Consider the following 13646-nt stretch of genomic DNA (forward strand, 5'->3'; position numbering starts at 1 on the left):
TGGTTACTCTGCAATTTTTTTAAAGCAAAGGTAAGTACATCGCTTGACTCAATCTACGTAAAGAAAATTCCTGCGAACATTCTACCTATTCAGGAGGTTGTTCTAACAACCAAATCACCTTGTTTGACATCAATTCCTAAGAATGCTACCAGACCTCAGTGAGGTATACGTCCACCAGGCCTCAGTGAGAATTGAACTCACGACCCCTGGTTTACTAGACCAGTGCTCTAACCACTGAGCTATGAGGCCTTGTCCTCAATTGTGCCATTAGCATTTTGTTAACGAGGGAACAAAAGCACAGCGGTAGGTGGGGAGCACTGAACAATTTTTTCAAAGAAAACCCAAGTACGTTGCTTGACACCCAAGAGATAAAGAGCACACCTGCAGATGTTCAGCACATTTGGAAGGTGATTCTAACACCCAAAATACCTGGCTTGATTCCAGATCGCTATCTAGGACTCAGTGAGAATTGAACACACGACCACTGGTTTACGAGACCAGTACTCTAACCACTGAGCTATGAAGCCTTCCATGTATTTATACTCTTAGCATTTTTGTTAACGATCCAAAAAAAGTGCAGCTTCAAATGCATGAGAATAACTTAGGACATGACTTGACTAGCAGGAGACCAAACATACACCTGCTTATCTCCTAAAAAAGGGCCAGTCTATCCTTCTCCGGAAGGGTCTGGGTCTTGCTGGTTTTCCGTCATTGCCTGATGCAACACACGACGATGATAGTGGTTAGGGACATGGTCATCAGGTTTCAGTGAGGTATACACCCACCAAGCCTCAGTGAGAATTGAACTCACAACCCCTGGTTTACTAGACCAGTTCTCTAACCACATAGCAATGAGGCCTTGTCCGCTACCGTGCCATTAGCATTTTGTTAACGAGGGAACAAAAGCACAGCGGTAGGTAGGGAGCACTAAAGTTTTTTCAAAGAAAACCCAAGTAGGTTGCTAGACTCCCTATAGATAAAGAGCACACCTGCAGATGTTCAACACATTTGGAAGGTGATTCTAACACCCAAAATACCTGGCTTGACACCAGATTGCAACCTAGGCCTCAGTGAGAATTGAACTCACGACCACTGGTTTACAAGACCAGTACTCTCACCACTGAGGTATGAAGCCGTGCAAGTTTTCATGCCGTTTGCATTTGTGTTAACAAGCCAAAAAAATTGCAGCTTCAAATGCATGAGAAAAACTTAGGACATTACTTGACTCGCAGGAGACCAAACATACACCTGCTTATCTCCTACAAAAGGGCCAGTCTATCCTTCTCCGGAAGGGTCTGGGTCTTGCTGGCTTTCCATCACTGCCTGTTGCAACACACGACGATGATAGTGGTTAGTGACAGGGTCATCAGGCCTCAGTGAGAATTGAACTCTCAACCACTGGGTTACTAGGTCAGTGCGCTAACCACTGAGGTATGAGGACTCGCACTTGAGTATGCCGTGAACATATTGTTCACGATCGAACAATAGCACAGCTGGAAGAAGTGGGCACTCTGCATTTTTTTCAAAGAAAACCCAAGTACATTGCTTGACTCAATCTAGGTAAAGAAAACTCCGGCATACATTCTACCTATTCAGGAGGTTGTTCTAACAACCAAATCACCTTGTTTGACATACATTCCTAAGAATGCTAGCAGGCATCAGTGAGGCATTTGTCCACCAGGCCTCAGTGAGAATAGAACTCACGACCCCTGGTTTACTAGACCAGTGGTCTAACCACTGAGATATGAGGCCTTGTCCACAATTGTGCCATTAGCATTTTGTTAACGAGGGAACAAAAGCACAGCGGTAGGTGGGGAGCACTGAACAATTTTTTCAAAGAAAACCCAAGTACGTTGCTTGACACCCAAGAAATAAAGAGCACACCTGTAGATGTTAAACACATTTGGAAGGTGATTCTAACATCCAAAATACCTGGCTTGACACCAGATTGCAACCTAGGCCTCAGTGAGAATTGAACTCACGACCACTGGTTTACAAGACCAGTACTCTAACCACTGAGCTATGAAGCCGTGCACATTTTCATATCGTTCGCATTTTTTATAACGAGCCCAAAGAAAAGTGCAGCTTCAAATGTATGAGAAAAACTTAGGACATGACTTGACTAGCAGGAGACAAAACATACACCTGCTTATCTCCTACAAATTGGTCCGTCTTTCCTTCTCCGGAAGGGTCTGAGTCTTGCTGGTTTTCCATTACTGCCTGATGCAACACACGACGATGATAGTGGTTAGTGACATGGTCATCAGGCCTCGGTGAGAATTGAACACACAACCACTGGCTTACTAGGTCAGTGCGCTAACCACTGAGGTATGAGGACGTGCACTTCGGTATGCCATGAACATATTCTACACGATCTAACAATAGCACAACGGTAAGGTGTGGTTACTCTGCAATTTTTTTAAAGCAAAGGCAAGTACATCGCTTGACTCAATCTACGTAAAGAAAATTCCTGCGAACATTCTATCTATTCAGGAGGTTGTTCTAACAACCAAATCACCTTGTTTGACATCAATTCCTAAGAATGCTACCAGACCTCAGTGAGGTATACGTCCACCAGGCCTCAGTGAGAATTGAACTCACGACCCCTGGTTTACTAGACCAGTGCTCTAACCACTGAGCTATGAGGCCTTGTCCTCAATTGTGCCATTAGCATTTTGTTAACGAGGGAACAAAAGCACAGCGGTAGGTGGGGAGCACTGAACAATTTTTTCAAAGAAAACCCAAGTACGTTGCTTGACACCCAACAGATAAAGAGCACACCTGCAGATGTTCAACACATTTGGAAGGTGATTCTAACACCCAAAATACCTGGCTTGATTGCAGATCGCTATCTAGGCCTCAGTGAGAATTGAACTCACGACCACTGGTTTACGAGACCAGTACTCTAACCACTGAGCTATGTAGCCTTCCATGTATTTATACTGTTAGCATTTTTGTTAACGAGCCAAAAAAAGTGCAGCTTCAAATGCATGAGAAAAACTTAGGACATTACTTGACTCGCAGGAGACCAAACATACACCTGCTTATCTCCTACAAAAAGGCCTGTCTATTCTTCTCCGGAAGGGTCTGGGTCTTGCTGGTTTTCCGTCATTGCCTGATGCAACACACGACGATGATAGTGGTTAGGGACATGGTCATCAGGTTTCAGTGAGGTATACACCCACCAAGCCTCAGTGAGAATTGAACTCACGACCCCTGGTTTACTAGACCAGTTCTCTAACCACATAGCAATGAGGCCTTTTCCTCTACCGTGCCATTAGCATTTTGTTAACGAGGGAACAAAAGCACAGCGGTAGGTAGGGAGCACTAAAGTTTTTTCAAAGAAAACCCAAGTAGGTTGCTAGACTCCCTATAGATAAAGAGCACACCTGCAGATGTTCAACACATTTGGAAGGTGATTCTAACACCCAAAATACCAGGCTTGATGTCAGATCACTATCTAGGCCTCAGTGAGAATTGAATTCACGACCACTGGTTTACAAGACCAGTACTCTCACCACTGAGGTATGAAGCCGTGCAAGTTTTCATGCCGTTTGCATTTGTGTTAACGAGCCAAAAAAAGTGCAGCTTCAAATGCATGAGAAAAACTTAGGACATTACTTGACTCGCAGGAGACCAAACATACACCTGCTTATCTCCTACAAAAGGGCCAGTCTATCCTTCTCCGGAAGGGTCTGGGTCTTGCTGGCTTTCCATCACTGCCTGTTGCAACACACGACGATGATAGTGGTTAGTGACAGGGTCATCAGGCCTCAGTGAGAATTGAACTCTCAACCACTGGGTTACTAGGTCAGTGCGCTAACCACTGAGGTATGAGGACTCGCACTTGTGTATGCCGTGAACATATTGTTCACGATCGAACAATAGCGCAGCTGGAAGAAGTGGGCACTCTGCATTTTTTTCAAAGAAAACCCAAGTACATTGCTTGACTCAATCTAGGTAAAGAAAACTCCGGCATACATTCTACCTATTCAGGAGGTAGTTCTAACAACCAAATCACCTTGTTTGACATCAATTCCTAAGAATGCTAGCAGGCATCAGTGAGGCATTTGTCCACCAGGCCTCAGTGAGAATTAAACTCACGACCCCTGGTTGACTAGACCAGTACTCTAACCACTGAGCTATGAAGCCGTGCACATTTTCATATCGTTCGCATTTTTGATAACGAGCCCAAAGAAAAGTGCAGCTTCAAATGTATGAGAAAAACTTAGGACATGACTTGACTAGCAGGAGACAAAACATACACCTGCTTATCTCCTACAAAATGGTCCGTCTTTCCTTCTCCGGAAGGGTCTGAGTCTTGCTGGTTTTCCATTACTGCCTGATGCAACACACGACGATGATAGCGGTTAGGGACATGGTCATCAGGCCTCAGTGAGAATTGAACACATAACCACTGGCTTACTAGGTCAGTGCGCTAATCACTAAGGTATGAGGACGTGCACTTCGGTATGCCATTAACATATTCTACACAATCTAACAATAGCACAACGGTAAGGTGTGGTTACTCTGCAATTTTTTTAAAGCAAAGGTAAGTACATCGCTTGACTCAATCTACGTAAAGAAAATTCCTGCGAACATTCTACCTATTCAGGAGGTTGTTCTAACAACCAAATCACCTTGTTTGACATACATTCCTAAGAATGCTAGCAGGCATCAGTGAGGCATTTGTCCACCAGGCCTCAGTGAGAATAGAACTCACGACCCCTGGTTTACTAGACCAGTGGTCTAACCACTGAGATATGAGGCCTTGTCCACAATTGTGCCATTAGCATTTTGTTAACGAGGGAACAAAAGCACAGCGGTAGGTGGGGAGCACTGAACAATTTTTTCAAAGAAAACCCAAGTACGTTGCTTGACACCCAAGAAATAAAGAGCACACCTGCAGATGTTAAACACATTTGGAAGGTGATTCTAACACCCAAAATACCTGGCTTGACACCAGATTGCAACCTAGGCCTCAGTGAGAATTGAACTCACGACCACTGGTTTACAAGACCAGTACTCTAACCACTGAGCTATGAAGCCGTGCACATTTTCATATCGTTCGCATTTTTGATAACGAGCCCAAAGAAAAGTGCAGCTTCAAATGTATGAGAAAAACTTAGGACATGACTTGACTAGCAGGAGACAAAACATACACCTGCTTATCTCCTACAAATTGGTCCGTCTTTCCTTCTCCGGAAGGGTCTGAGTCTTGCTGGTTTTCCATTACTGCCTGATGCAACACACGACGATGATTGCGGTTAGGGACATGGTCATCAGGCCTCAGTGAGAATTGAACACACAACCACTGGCTTACTAGGTCAGTGCGCTAACCACTGAGGTATGAGGACGTGCACTTCGGTATGCCATTAACATATTCTACACGATCTAACAATAGCACAACGGTAAGGTGTGGTTACTCTGCAATTTTTTTAAAGCAAAGGCAAGTACATCGCTTGACTCAATCTCCGTAAAGAAAATTCCTGCGAACATTCTACCTATTCAGGAGGTTGTTCTAACAACCAATACACCTTGTTTAACATCAATTCCTAAGAATGCTACCAGACTTCAGTGAGGCATACGTCCACCAGGCCTCAGAGAGAATTGAACTCACGACCCCTGGTTTACTAGACCAGTGCTCTAACCACTGAGCTATGAGGCCTTGTCCCCATTTGTGCCATTAGCATTTTGTTAACGAGGGAACAAAAGCACAGCGGTAGGTGGGGAGCACTAAAGTTTTTTCAAAGAAAACCCAAGTAGGTTGCTAGACTCCCTATAGATAAGGAGCACACCTGCAGATGTTCAACACATTTGGAAGGTTATTCTAATACCCAACACGCCAGGCTTGATGTCAGATCGCAATCTAGGCCTCAGTGAGAATTGAACTCACAACCACTGGTTTACAAGACCAGTACTCTCACCACTGAGGTATGAAGCCGTGCGCGTTTTCATACCGTTTGCATTTGTGTTAACGAGCCAAAAAAAGTGCAGCTTCAAATGTATGAGAAAAACTTAGGACATTACTTGACTCGCAGGAGACCAAACATACACCTGCTTATCTCCTACAAAAGGGCCCGCCTATCCTTCTCCGGAAGGGTCTGGGTCTTGCTGGCTTTCCATCACTGCCTGTTGCAACACACGACGATGATAGTGGTTAGTGACAGGGTCATCAGGCCTCAGTGAGAATTGAACTCTCAACCACTGGGTTACTAGGTCAGTGCGCTAACCACTGAGGTATGAGGACTCGCACTTGAGTATGCCGTGAACATATTGTTCACGATCGAACAATAGCACAGCTGGAAGAAGCGGGCACTCTGCATTTTTTTCAAAGAAAACCCAAGTACATTGCTTGACTCAATCTAGGTAAAGAAAACTCCGGCATACATTCTACCTATTCAGGAGGTTGTTCTAACAACCAAATCACCTTGTTTGACATACATTCCTAAGAATGCTAGCAGGCATCAGTGAGGCATTTGTCCACCAGGCCTCAGTGAGAATTGAACTCACGACCCCTGGTTTACTAGACCAGTGGTCTAACCACTGAGATATGAGGCCTTGTCCACAATCGTGCCATTAGCATTTTGTTAACAAGGGAACAAAAGCACAGCGGTCGGTAGGGAGCACTGAACAATTTTTTCAAAGAAAACCCAAGTACGTTGCTTGACAACCAAGAGATAAAGAGCACACCTGCAGATGTTCAACACATTTGGAAGGTGATTCTAACACCCAAATTACCTGGCTTGACAACAGATTGCAACCTAGGCCTCAGTGAGAATTGAACTCACGACCACTGGTTTACAAGACCAGTACTCTAACCACTGAGCTATGAAGCCGTGCACATTTTCATATCGTTCGCATTTTTGATAACGAGCCCAAAGAAAAGTGCAGCTTCAAATGTATGAGAAAAACTTAGGACATGACTTGACTAGCAGGAGACAAAACATACACCTGCTTATCTCCTACAAATTGGTCCGTCTTTCCTTCTCCGGAAGGGTCTGAGTCTTGCTGGTTTTCCATTACTGCCTGATGCAACACACGACGATGATAGCGGTTAGGGACATGGTCATCAGGCCTCAGTGAGAATTGAACTCACAACCACTGGCTTACTAAGTCAGTGCGCTAACCACTGAGGTATGAGGACGTGCACTTCGGTATGCCATTAACATATTCTACACGATCTAACAATAGCACAACGGTAAGGTGTGGTTACTCTGCAATTTTTTTAAAGAAAAGGTAAGTACATCGCTTGACTCAATCTACGTAAAGAAAATTCCTGCGAACATTCTACCTATTCAGGAGGTTGTTCTAACAACCAAATCACCTTGTTTGACATCAATTCCTAAGAATGCTACCAGGCCTCAGTGAGAATTGAACTCACGACCCCTGGTTTACTAGACCAGTGCTCTAACCACTGAGCTATGAGGCCTTGTCCTCAATTGTGCCATTAGCATTTTGTTAACGAGGGAACAAAAGCACAGCGGTAGGTGGGGAGCACTGAACAATTTTTTCAAAGAAAACCCAAGTACGTTGCTTGACACCCAAGAGATAAAGAGCACACCTGCAGATGTTCAACACATTTGGAAGGTGATTCTAACACCCAAAATACCTGGCTTGACACCAGATTGCAACCTAGGCCTCAGTGAGAATTGAACTCACGACCACTGGTTTACAAGACCAGTACTCTAACCACTGAGCTATGAAGCCTTCCATGTATTTATACTCTTAGCATTTTTGTTAACGAGCCAAAAAAAGTGCAGCTTCAAATGCATGAGAAAAACTTAGGACATTACTTGACTCGCAGGAGACCAAACATACACCTGCTAATCTCCTACAAAAGGGCCAGTCTATCCTTCTCCGCAAAGGGTCTGGGTCTTGCTGGTTTTCCGTCACTGCCTGATGCAACACACGACGATGATAGTGGTTAGGGACATGGTCATCATGCTTCAGTGAGGTATACACCCACCAAGCCTCAGTGAGAATTGAACTCACGACCACTGGTTTACAAGACCAGTACTCTCACCACTGAAGTATGAAGCCGCGCACGTTTTTATACCGTTTGCATTTGTGTTAACGAGCCAAAAAAAGTGCAGCTTCAAATGCATGAGAAAAACTTAGAACATTACTTGACTCGCAGCACTTGACTCGGTATGCCATTAACATATTCTACACGATCTAACAATAGCACAACGGTAAGGTGTGGTTACTCTGCAATTTTTTTAAAGCAAAGGCAAGTACATCGCTTGACTCAATCTCCGTAAAGAAAATTCCTGCGAACATTCTACCTATTCAGGAGGTTGTTCTAACAACCAAAACACCTTGTTTAACATCAATTCCTAAGAATGCTACCAGACTTCAGTGAGGCATACGTCCACCAGGCCTCAGAGAGAATTGAACTCACGACCCCTGGTTTACTAGACCAGTGCTCTAACCACTGAGCTATGAGGCCTTGTCCCCATTTGTGCCATTAGCATTTTGTTAACGAGGGAACAAAAGCACAGCGGTAGGTGGGGAGCACTGAACAATTTTTTCAAAGAAAACCCCAGTACGTTGCTTGACACCCAAGAGATAAAGAGCACACCTGCAGATGTTCAGCACATTTGGAAGGTGATTCTAACACCCAAAATACCTGGCTTGATTCCAGATCGCTATCTAGGCCTCAGTGAGAATTGAACTCACGACCACTGGTTTACGAGACCAGTACTCTAACCACTGAGCTATGAAGCCTTCCATGTATTTATACTGTTAGCATTTTTGTTAACGAGCCAAAAAAAGTGCATCTTCAAATGCATGAGAAAAACTTAGGACATTACTTGACTCGCAGGAGACCAAACATACACCTGCTTATCTCCTACAAAAGGGCCAGTCTATCCTTCTCCGGAAGGGCCTGGGTCTTGCTGGTTTTCCGTCACTGCCTGATGTAACACACGACGATGATAGCGGTTAGGGACATGGTCATCAGGCTTCAGTGAGGTATACACCCACCAAGCCTCAGTTAGAATTGTACTCACGACCCCTGGTTTACTAGACCAGTTCTCTAACCACATAGCAATGAGGCCTTGTCCACTACCGTGCCATTACGGTAACCACTGAGCTATGAAGCCGTGTACATTTTCATATCGTTCGCATTTTTGATAACGAGCCCAAAGAAAATTGCAGCTTCAAATGCATGAGAAAAACTTAGGACATTACTTGACTCGCAGGAGACCAAACATACACCTGCTTATCTCCTACAAAAGGGCCAGTCTATCCTTCTCCGGAAGGGTCTGGGTCTTGCTGGTTTTCCGTCACTGCCTGATGCAACACACGACGATGATAGTGGGTAGGGACATGGTCATCAGGCTTCAGTGAGGTATACACCCACCAAGCCTCAGTGAGAATTGAACTCACGACCCCTGGTTTACTAGACCAGTTCTCTAACCACATAGCAATGAGGTCTTGTCCTCTACCGTGCCATTAGCATTTTGTTAACGAGGGAACAAAAGCACAGCGGTAGGTAGGGAGCACTAAAGTTTTTTCAAAGAAAACCCAAGTAGGTTGCTAGACTCCCTATAGATAAAGAGCACACCTGCAGATGTTCAACACATTTGGAAGGTGATTCTAACACCCAAAATGCCAGGCTTGATGTCAGATCGCTAACTAGGCCTCAGTGAGAATTGAACTCACGACCACTGGTTTACAAGAACAGTACTCTTACCACTGAGGTATGAAGCCGTGCACGTTTTCATACCGTTTGCATTTGTGTTAACGAGCCAAAAAAAGTGCAGCTTCAAATGCATGAGAAAAACTTCGGACATTACTTGACTCGCAGGAGACCAAAAATACACCTGCTTATCTCCTACAAAAGGGCCCGCCTATCCTTCTCCGGAAGGGTCTGGGTCTTGCTGGCTTTCCATCACTGCCTGTTGCAACACACGACGATGATAGTGGTTAGTGACAGGGTCATGAGGCCTCAGTGAGAATTGAACTCTCAACCACTGGGTTACTAGGTCAGTGCGCTAACCACTGAGGTATGAGGACTCGCACTTGAGTATGCCGTGAACATATTGTTCACGATCGAACAATAGCACAGCTGTAAGAAGTGGGCACTCTGCATTTTTTTCAAAGAAAACCCAAGTACATTGCTTGACTCAATCTAGGTAAAGAAAACTCCGGCATACATTCTACCTATTCAGGAGGTTGTTCTAACAACCAAATCACGTTGTTTGACATCAATTCCTAAGAATGCTACCAGACCTCAGTGAGGTATACGTCCACCAGGCCTCAGTGAGAATTGAACTCACGACCCCTGGTTTACTAGACCAGTGCTCTAACCACTGAGCCATGAGGCCTTGTCCTCAATTGTGCCATTAGCATTTTGTTAACGAGGGAACAAAAGCACAGCGGTAGGTGGGGAGCACTGAACAATTTTTTCAAAGAAAACCCAAGTACGTTGCTTGACACCCAAGAGATAAAGAGCACACCTGCAGATGTTCAACACATTTGGAAGGTGATTCTAACACCCAAAATACCTGGCTTGATTGCAGATCGCTATCTAGGCCTCAGTGAGAATTGAACTCAGGACAACTGGTTTACGAGACCAGTACTCTAACCACTGAGCTATGTAGCCTTCCATGTATTTATACTGTTAGCATTTTTGTTAACGAGCCAAAAAAAGTGCAGCTTCAAATGCATGAGAAAAACTTAGGACATTACTTGACTCGCAGGAGACCAAACATACACCTGCTTATCTCCTACAAAAAGGCCTGTCTATTCTTCTCCGGAAGGGTCTGGGTCTTGCTGGTTTTCCGTCATTGCCTGATGCAACACACGACGATGATAGTGGTTAGGGACATGGTCATCAGGTTTCAGTGAGGTATACACCCACCAAGCCTCAGTGAGAATTGAACTCACGACCCCTTGTTTACTAGACCAGTTCTCTAACCACATAGCAATGAGGCCTTGTCCTCTCCCGTGCCATTAGCATTTTGTTAACGAGGGAACAAAAGCACAGCGGTAGGTAGGGAGCACTAAAGTTTTTTCAAAGAAAACCCAAGTAGGTTGCTAGACTCCCTATAGATAAGGAGCACACCTGGAGATGTTCAACACATTTGGAAGGTGATTCTAACACCCAAAATGCCAGGCTTGATGTCAGATCACTATCTAGGCCTCAGTGAGAATTGAACTCACGACCACTGGTTTACAAGACCAGTACTCTCACCACTGAGGTATGAAGCCGTGCACGTTTTCATACCGTCTGCATTTGTGTTAACGAGCCAAAAAAAGTGCAGCTTCAAATGCATGAGAAAAACTTAGGACATTACTTGACTCGCAGGAGACCAAACATACACCTGCTTATCTCCTACAAAAGGGCCAGTCTATCCTTCTCCGGAAGGGTCCGGGTCTTGCTGGTTTTCCGTCACTGCCTGATGCAACACACGATGATGATAGTGGTTAGGGACATGGTCATCAGGCTTCAGTGAGGTATACACCCACCAAGCCTCAGTGAGAAACGAAACTCACGACCCCTGGTTTACTAGACCAGTTCTCTAACCACATAGCAATGAGGTCTTGTCCTCTACCGTGCCATTAGCATTTTGTTTACGAGGGAACAAAAGCACAGCGGTAGGTGGGGAGCACTGAACAATTTTTTCAAAGAAAACCCAAGTACGTTGCTTGACACCCAAGAGATAAAGAGCACACCTGCAGATGTTCAACACATTTGGAAGGTGATTCTAACACCCAAAATATCTGGCTTGACACCAGATTGCAACCTAGGCCTCAGTGAGAATTGAACTCACGACCACTGGTTTACAAGACCAGTACTCTAACCACTGAGCTATGAAGCCGTGCACATTTTCATATCGTTCGCATTTTTGATAACGAGCCCAAAGAAAAGTGCAGCTTCAAATGTATGAGAAAAACTTAGGACATGACTTGACTAGCAGGAGACAAAACATACACCTGCTTATCTCCTACAAATGGGTCCGTCTTTCCTTCTCCGGAAGGGTCTGAGTCTTGCTGGTTTTCCATTACTGCCTGATGCAACACACGACGATGATAGTGGTTAGGGACATGGTCATCAGGCCTCAGTGAGAATTGAACACACAACCACTGGCTTACTAGGTCAGTGCGCTAACCACTGAGGTATGAGGCCGTGCACTTCGGTATGCCATTAACATATTCTACACGATCTAACAATAGCACAGCGGTAAGGTGTGGTTACTCTGCAATTTTTTTAAAGCAAAGGCAAGTACATCGCTTGACTCAATCTACGTAAAGAAAATTCCTGCGAACATTCTACCTATTCAGGAGGTTGTTCTAACAACCAAATCACCTTGTTTGACATCAATTCCTAAGAATGCTACCAGACCTCAGTGAGGCATACGTCCACTAGGCCTCAGTGAGAATTGAACTCACGACCCCTGGTTTACTAGACCAGTGCTCTAACCACTGAGCTATGAGGCCTTGTCCTCAATTGTGCCATTAGCATTTTGTTAACGAGGGAACAAAAGCACAGCGGTAGGTGGGGAGCACTGAACAATTTTTTCAAAGAAAACCCAAGTACGTTGCTTGACACCCAAGAGATAAAGAGCACACCTGCAGATGTTCAGCACATTTGGAAGGTGATTCTAACACCCAAAATACCTGGCTTGATTCCATATCGCTATCTAGGCCTCAGTGAGAATTGAACTCACGACCACTGGTTTACGAGACCAGTACTCTAACCACTGAGCTATGTAGCCTTCCATGTATTTATACTGTTAGCATTTTTGTTAACGAGCCAAAAAAAGTGCAGCTTCAAATGCATGAGAAAAACTTAGGACATTACTTGACTCGCAGGAGACCAAACATACACCTGCTTATCTCCTAAAAAAAGGGTCAGTCTATCCTTCTCCGGAAGGGTCTGGGTCTTGCTGGTTTTCCGTCATTGCCTGATGCAACACACGACGATGACAGTGGTTAGGGACATGGTCATCAGGTTTCAGTGAGGTATACACCCACCAAGCCTCAGTGAGAATTGAACTCACGACCCCTGGTTTACTAGACCAGTTCTCTAACCACATAGCAATGAGGCCTTGTCCGCTACCGTGCCATTAGCATTTTGTTAACGAGGGAACAAAAGCACAGCGGTAGGTGGGGAGCACTGAACAATTTTTTCAAAGAAAACCCAAGTACGTTGCTTGACACCCAAGAGATAAAGAGCACACCTGCAGATGTTCAACACATTTGGAAGGTGATTCTAACACCCAAAATACCTGGCTTGACACCAGATTGCAACCTAGGCCTCAGTGAGAATTGAACTCACGACCACTGGTTTACAAGACCAGTACTCTAACCACTGATCTATGAAGCCGTGCACATTTTCATATCGTTCGCATTTTTGATAACGAGCCCAAAGAAAAGTGCAGCTTCAAATGTATGAGAAAAACTTAGGACATGACTTGACTAGCAGGAGACAAAACATACACCTGCTTATCTCCTACAAATTGGTCCGTCTTTCCTTCTCCGGAAGGGTCTGAGTCTTGCTGGTTTTCCATTACTGCCTGATGCAACACACGATGATGATAGCGGTTAGGGACATGGTCATCAGGCCTCAGTGAGAATTGAACACACAACCACTGGCTTACTAAGTCAGTGCGCTAACCACTGAGGTATGAGGA

At 44.7% G+C, this 13646-nt stretch overlaps 1 protein-coding gene and 28 non-coding genes across 31 annotated transcripts in view; 1 reads left to right on the forward strand and 28 right to left on the reverse strand.

Moving 5' to 3' along the window:
* LOC148327800 (receptor-type tyrosine-protein phosphatase gamma-like) overlaps positions 1 to 13646 on the forward strand; it is a 456824-nt gene that overhangs the window by 256933 nt on the left and 186245 nt on the right. The window lies entirely within an intron of this gene.
* Positions 177 to 249, reverse strand: trnat-agu (transfer RNA threonine (anticodon AGU)). The gene has a single exon. It is a non-coding gene; the product is annotated as a tRNA-Thr (tRNA).
* On the reverse strand, positions 455 to 527 carry trnat-cgu (transfer RNA threonine (anticodon CGU)). The gene has a single exon. It is a non-coding gene; the product is annotated as a tRNA-Thr (tRNA).
* trnat-ugu (transfer RNA threonine (anticodon UGU)) lies at positions 1063 to 1135 on the reverse strand. The gene has a single exon. It is a non-coding gene; the product is annotated as a tRNA-Thr (tRNA).
* On the reverse strand, positions 1680 to 1752 carry trnat-agu (transfer RNA threonine (anticodon AGU)). Its single transcript has one exon. It is a non-coding gene; the product is annotated as a tRNA-Thr (tRNA).
* On the reverse strand, positions 1958 to 2030 carry trnat-ugu (transfer RNA threonine (anticodon UGU)). The gene has a single exon. It is a non-coding gene; the product is annotated as a tRNA-Thr (tRNA).
* trnat-agu (transfer RNA threonine (anticodon AGU)) lies at positions 2577 to 2649 on the reverse strand. The gene has a single exon. It is a non-coding gene; the product is annotated as a tRNA-Thr (tRNA).
* On the reverse strand, positions 2855 to 2927 carry trnat-cgu (transfer RNA threonine (anticodon CGU)). Its single transcript has one exon. It is a non-coding gene; the product is annotated as a tRNA-Thr (tRNA).
* trnat-ugu (transfer RNA threonine (anticodon UGU)) lies at positions 3463 to 3535 on the reverse strand. The gene has a single exon. It is a non-coding gene; the product is annotated as a tRNA-Thr (tRNA).
* Positions 4080 to 4152, reverse strand: trnat-agu (transfer RNA threonine (anticodon AGU)). The gene has a single exon. It is a non-coding gene; the product is annotated as a tRNA-Thr (tRNA).
* Positions 4699 to 4771, reverse strand: trnat-agu (transfer RNA threonine (anticodon AGU)). Its single transcript has one exon. It is a non-coding gene; the product is annotated as a tRNA-Thr (tRNA).
* trnat-ugu (transfer RNA threonine (anticodon UGU)) lies at positions 4977 to 5049 on the reverse strand. The gene has a single exon. It is a non-coding gene; the product is annotated as a tRNA-Thr (tRNA).
* Positions 5596 to 5668, reverse strand: trnat-agu (transfer RNA threonine (anticodon AGU)). The gene has a single exon. It is a non-coding gene; the product is annotated as a tRNA-Thr (tRNA).
* Positions 5872 to 5944, reverse strand: trnat-ugu (transfer RNA threonine (anticodon UGU)). The gene has a single exon. It is a non-coding gene; the product is annotated as a tRNA-Thr (tRNA).
* On the reverse strand, positions 6489 to 6561 carry trnat-agu (transfer RNA threonine (anticodon AGU)). The gene has a single exon. It is a non-coding gene; the product is annotated as a tRNA-Thr (tRNA).
* Positions 6767 to 6839, reverse strand: trnat-ugu (transfer RNA threonine (anticodon UGU)). The gene has a single exon. It is a non-coding gene; the product is annotated as a tRNA-Thr (tRNA).
* On the reverse strand, positions 7360 to 7432 carry trnat-agu (transfer RNA threonine (anticodon AGU)). Its single transcript has one exon. It is a non-coding gene; the product is annotated as a tRNA-Thr (tRNA).
* On the reverse strand, positions 7638 to 7710 carry trnat-ugu (transfer RNA threonine (anticodon UGU)). The gene has a single exon. It is a non-coding gene; the product is annotated as a tRNA-Thr (tRNA).
* On the reverse strand, positions 7971 to 8043 carry trnat-ugu (transfer RNA threonine (anticodon UGU)). The gene has a single exon. It is a non-coding gene; the product is annotated as a tRNA-Thr (tRNA).
* Positions 8380 to 8452, reverse strand: trnat-agu (transfer RNA threonine (anticodon AGU)). The gene has a single exon. It is a non-coding gene; the product is annotated as a tRNA-Thr (tRNA).
* trnat-cgu (transfer RNA threonine (anticodon CGU)) lies at positions 8658 to 8730 on the reverse strand. Its single transcript has one exon. It is a non-coding gene; the product is annotated as a tRNA-Thr (tRNA).
* Positions 9645 to 9717, reverse strand: trnat-ugu (transfer RNA threonine (anticodon UGU)). The gene has a single exon. It is a non-coding gene; the product is annotated as a tRNA-Thr (tRNA).
* trnat-agu (transfer RNA threonine (anticodon AGU)) lies at positions 10262 to 10334 on the reverse strand. Its single transcript has one exon. It is a non-coding gene; the product is annotated as a tRNA-Thr (tRNA).
* Positions 10540 to 10612, reverse strand: trnat-cgu (transfer RNA threonine (anticodon CGU)). The gene has a single exon. It is a non-coding gene; the product is annotated as a tRNA-Thr (tRNA).
* Positions 11148 to 11220, reverse strand: trnat-ugu (transfer RNA threonine (anticodon UGU)). The gene has a single exon. It is a non-coding gene; the product is annotated as a tRNA-Thr (tRNA).
* Positions 11759 to 11831, reverse strand: trnat-ugu (transfer RNA threonine (anticodon UGU)). The gene has a single exon. It is a non-coding gene; the product is annotated as a tRNA-Thr (tRNA).
* Positions 12378 to 12450, reverse strand: trnat-agu (transfer RNA threonine (anticodon AGU)). Its single transcript has one exon. It is a non-coding gene; the product is annotated as a tRNA-Thr (tRNA).
* On the reverse strand, positions 12656 to 12728 carry trnat-cgu (transfer RNA threonine (anticodon CGU)). Its single transcript has one exon. It is a non-coding gene; the product is annotated as a tRNA-Thr (tRNA).
* trnat-ugu (transfer RNA threonine (anticodon UGU)) lies at positions 13267 to 13339 on the reverse strand. Its single transcript has one exon. It is a non-coding gene; the product is annotated as a tRNA-Thr (tRNA).

The sequence above is a fragment of the Idiotropiscis lumnitzeri genome, chromosome 11 (genome assembly GCF_059441095.1).
Source record: "Idiotropiscis lumnitzeri isolate Australia: NSW breed Sydney's pygmy pipehorse chromosome 11, RoL_Ilum_1.0, whole genome shotgun sequence".
NCBI classification, from domain to species: domain Eukaryota; kingdom Metazoa; phylum Chordata; class Actinopteri; order Syngnathiformes; family Syngnathidae; genus Idiotropiscis; species Idiotropiscis lumnitzeri.